Source organism: Limulus polyphemus, unplaced genomic scaffold (assembly GCF_000517525.1).
Source record: "Limulus polyphemus unplaced genomic scaffold, Limulus_polyphemus-2.1.2 Scaffold9028, whole genome shotgun sequence".
NCBI lineage: Eukaryota > Metazoa > Arthropoda > Merostomata > Xiphosura > Limulidae > Limulus > Limulus polyphemus.
The window spans coordinates 21,792-27,000 of record NW_013674638.1 but is presented as its reverse complement, the minus strand read 5'-3'; the positions used below and the strand labels follow the sequence as shown (position 1 = coordinate 27,000).

The 5,209-nt window shown below is 32.7% G+C and overlaps 1 long non-coding RNA gene across 1 annotated transcript; it reads right to left on the bottom strand.

Annotated features, from left to right (window-relative positions):
* Positions 1-536: 536 nt before the first annotated feature.
* LOC106475715 lies at positions 537-4,654 on the bottom strand. Its single transcript, XR_001291841.2, has 3 exons — positions 4,387-4,654; positions 800-918; positions 537-633 (listed from the first exon to the last, which is right to left on the bottom strand). It is a non-coding gene; the product is annotated as an uncharacterized LOC106475715 (long non-coding RNA).
* Between the last annotated feature and the right edge of the window lie 555 nt (positions 4,655-5,209).

Sequence of the window (5,209 nt, the reverse complement as noted above, 5' to 3'; positions counted from 1 at the left end):
TTATATATATTTATTATATTGACCTTTCAGCTGTGCCTGGCTAACAATACAGAAGTTACAATGACACAGCTCATGTGCACTCATGTTAACGTATCAAATAACATAAAACTGACTTTTGGTCTGTGCAAAGTAACTTGTCTTGGCTGTGTTTTAGTCGACTAGTATTTGGTAAAATACAGTCACATTTCCTTTATTATAGAACCAGATTCTTAAAATAGCCAATAGAAAACTCTCATCCTTATACGCTAGATTTATTATGGAAAGCATGCAGGGAGGAGTGGTGTATTTTTGGTATGACAACCTGAATGTGGAGCCTTTAGTAATGGACACAACCTTAAAATGCACAGTCATCAGAGCACGACCAGACATGGCAATGTTGACTGTAATGACATGGTGAGGCTTCGAAATAATTTCAATATAAAGTATTCAAACTCTGTCTTATCAAAGGTAGAATTTAATTAAACAGTACTTTTATAGGTAAAGGCTGTTTTATAGTACTTACCCTATTTTTTTCTTAATATTATATATTCTCACTTACCCAAATATTGGTATCAAATAACAGAAGGTTAAGAGCAAAGTGGCCATTCTAGTCATCCACAACGAAGCACTGACTTTATTAGAGGCCATGTGTTCCTGTTAAACAAAGTGTTGCTATAATTTGATTCTCAGACTTGAAGGAAGTTAATGTACATATACAATTTTTACTCCTTTTACAATAAACATTCACACCAAACAGAAAATATATCTATCAACATTATTACATAATCAGAATGTAATCGCCTGAAAGATTTCAACTTACAATCACGGCATGTAGCCCCCTCTGTGGAGGGACATTTTGACCCTCTGAGCTACCACTTGAAGATGATTGGTTGTCACTCATTGTTAGTCTTATGCAAGGTCACACAGTAATTCTTCTTGCTGAAAAAAAAAAGTTTTCATTAAAGCAAAATCTATGACTATTAACTTCACAATGAAAAATTTTCTAATTCATTTTTCACTTATTACAAGTTTTTTAAAATAAAAGCATATTTTTAATAACATATGTCACTTCCAATAAATAACAGGGGGCCACTTGCTCAATCTAAGTTATCCAATTTTCTACAAACATTCTAATCCTAGCTACATTTAAAAAAAAACCCTTTTCTGATAACCAACATCAATCTCTTTAAAACACTCATCCAATCTCCTTCCTTCATCATTACAGCTTTTATCAAATATGAAGGTAAACTATTCTATAGGCTGACCACTATATTCAGGCCCGGAACCAGGTTTTCTATGGTCCTGGTGCGGACTCATAATAGCACACATTATATCTTAATTTTATACGAAATACAAAAAGTACAATCAGTCTTTCTACTAGGAAAAAACCCCTGTTGGTCACACTATTGTTGATCAATTACTATGTATAATAACCAGTCACCACATAAAGAAAAATGGTCATTGCCTGACTCCTGTTCTATCTTAACCTCTTCATAAACAAATAAATATACATTTATTTATGAAGAAATAAATTATATGTGGAACAAATCATCTGTTCACTGTATGTTTACGCTATGTCTTTAAAACATTTGGCAAGCTTTTAGTAAACATTACAACTTACAAGTGTGTTGTGTACAAAAAGTCAATTTTTTAAAGTATTTTTCCTACAAATCTGCCTGTGAATTTCTAAATCCTTTACTCAGACTGATTCAGTTTAGAAACTCACCCTGTAACTGATTCAGAAAAGGTGAGTTATTCAGAAAAGGTTTTAGAAATTCACCTTGTACTCAGAAAGGTTTTAGAAACTCACCTTGTACTCATAAAGGTTTTAGAAATTCACCTTGTACTCAGACTGATTCAGCTCAGACTGATTCAGTACAAGTTGAGTTTCTAAAGCCTTTACTGAATCAGTCTGAGTACAAGGTGAGTTTCTAAAGCCTTTTTCTGAATCAGTCTGAATAGAAGGTGGGTTTCTATTATCTAAGATATTAACAGGTGATCATACTCTTTCTTATGAAAGTAAGTAAACCTCACTAAACTTGAAACCCATCAGTTAAAGAGTAATTTAATTGAGGTCTTTAAAACTTTTAAAGGCCTCAAAGTGTTAAATGCTGTGGATTTCTTTATAGTTAATAATTCTATAACTAGAGGCCGCCAGTATAGAATAAACAAGCAGAGCTCCAGATGGGATTTAAGGATGTTCTTTTTCTCTCACAGTAGTAGATGAATGGAATAATCCTCAAATTTAAACAGTTTCTGTGAACAGCGTGAATGTGTTTTAAAGGCTATCTTCAAAGACATTTAAGACACAGAGAGGGAACTTATATGAGCCAGCTCCCTCTCTCTCCTCGACACATGAGAAGAATGGAGGACACAAGGTAAACAAGCTAAGGTAAAAACATTTTGTATGTTCGGGACAGTCTCTGGTGGGTTTAACAAATTTATCAATATCTCAGCAAATCAAGAAGCTAGGAGGTTCAACCTTAAGATTCTTGCTTATAATTATGTATAGTTTACAAATATAGTATAATATATAATATATATAGTATAATTATGTATAGTGACACAGTAAAATGTAGATCAAGTGACACAGTAAAATGTAGATCAAGTGACACAATAAAATGTAAATTAAGCATTTTTTTTAAATGTTCATTTTTGAAATTAAGATGGACTTAATACACATTTGCTCTCACTGAAGTTTTACAGCCAGTTCAACTGACCAGTGGCTTTTGTGTCTACCAGTCAACTAGCTTTTAAAACAGTCTCTGACCAATATTTAGTTAAAATGTTGACGAGATATATCATGAATGAAAGCCAACATGGATTCACAAAAAAAATCTGACCTTACTAATCTGTTTATCTTCTTTTTAAGGATGTTATTTGTTACCTGGACAACAAAAAGGTATGGACTTAAGTGTACCTAGATTTTTTTTACAAAATTTTAAGAAATAGTCACACAAAAGATTAACTAAGAAAACTACATCAATAGGAAATAGAGAAAAACTAACTGGATTGAAAGATGGTTAATTGGATAAAAACAAAAGTCTGTAACTAAATCTATATGCACAGGTCATATGGTCAGACTATAACAAAGTTTAACCCTCAGGTTTAACTTGAAAAACTACCTATAATTTAATGATTTCATCAAAATTATTTAATCACTACAAAAACCTAATGTAAGCATTTAATTTTTTACATTGGGGAGGTCACTTGCCTTCTACCCTCATTGTGTATCAAATACATTGTAGAAGAACCTCTTCAGGATTCTGACTGCATTTGCAATGTTCTTGTCTTAATGGTACCATTTGTCTTTCCATGCCATCGGCCTGATGTCTTAATTTCTAGGTCTGTAGTTGTGAGATAAAATGCACATTGATAGGATAGCTAGGGTAACGGGGAGTTTGGAAATAAGAGAGCGTGACATTTTCAATTATATTTTTAACAGTAAGTCTGTCAGATTACCAAGAATAAGCTTAACTGCTATTATTATAAGTATTGGAAACATATGGACAAGTTCAAGGTTCTAGCTGAATTGAAATACTGTGATATAATGGAAATCAGTTAAACTTGTTTGGATTTGGAGAACATTAATAACAGGAATTATTTGAAATTCCAGGTTATAAGTTAGTTAACAGTAATAAACTTTTCAAATGTGGGTCATTATATAAGGGATAAACTGCAGTCTGTTAGAACTGAAGAGAAAAATGGTAGTAAAATAGTTAAATTTATATGGGTTACAATCTGGGGGTTTCTAGGGGTAGAACATTGCTGTTGTTTTTTTGTCAGTGATAAAGGCAGGAAATAAATTATGCCCTCTGAGCAACAACCAAAAGATATTCAAAGGCTACCACAGCCAAGAAGAAAAAAGGAGAAAGCTCTGAAGGTGTTAAAGTAAAGAAAAAAGATGTGGTCCAAAGAACAAACTCAACAACCTTGTATTTCTTGACAATCCTACCTATAACATTTTCCTTAAAAGTTAGGTGTACATATTTATAGAATAATCATTCCTACTGTTGCATCTAAAAAGTTTTTAACTGGCAATTGTTATAACCCACTGATCATACAGATTCAGTCAATGAAAAATACAAATTAGATCAGGGTTGCTACTTATTAAAACATAGATACAATAATTATGGAATACTTTAGTTTTAGCCTCACTTACTGGGTTTGTAAAGTGTACGAAGTCAAATCTTGGAAAGTTGAAATGGTGAGGGAAGAGATATTTATTTAATTGTTTTTTTTCTATAAAGTATAATTATCAAGTGGTCAGAGAGTTAAGGTTGTAGATTTAGTTTTATATTTAATACTAAATGCTTACACCTCAACCCAAAAAACTCTTGGTCTTTACCCCTCACCTTTTTATTATCCTTACGTTAGGCCTAAGCTTAGAAGAAGCATTAGCCTTACCTAAAAATTTAAGAAAATCCTTTTTTTTTAATTTCTCTATTCATGTTCCTTTCTGGGTAAACTTTCACTTAATCTGATTCGAATAATTTAGCATAAGCGTGAAATAAAAGTATTAACTGAACTGAAGAGAATATTTCAACAGTGTCTTTAAGTTTATCCTAATTTATAATTAAATTTATAAAACTATTAACTAACGTTACCGATGAAAACACGAATTCTGGGTAAATCTCGCACCCAGAGCACAAACAGTAGCGTTACGAGCATTCACTATCTACCTGATGATGACAAAACCTTGTCGAAACGTTGTACATTTGCTGTTATGTTAAACTTTTATTAAAGTTTTTCTTCATTACCCATTCAAGCCGTCTCCAGCCATTATTATTCACTATCTTAAATTACGATATCATACGCGTGACTTTTACTTTAGTAATTTGTCGACTCTTTTTCTTTTCTGATATACTCAAAATTGTAGGTATTCTTTGAGGTCCACATTTGAAAATTTCCAGCAATTATACAGTAAATCAGACCTTCAAACACCCACAAGTCTAATAATAATAAACTAAAGCCAATCATGCAGTGAAATGTCAACATTCTTGAATTAGGATGAATAATTTTGTTTCTTTGCTTGTTTAATTTGGCGTAAAGCTACCCGCTAATTCTGAAGTGATAAACTAGACTCTAGAGCAGTGGTTTTCAACCGGTGATCCGCGGATCCCTGGGGATCCGCAAAGTTTGCCCAGGGGATCCGCAGCACCGAAAAATATGAAAACTAATAATAGGTATCTATATACAAATGTATGTTGCCGATGCGTTCGGCGATGTC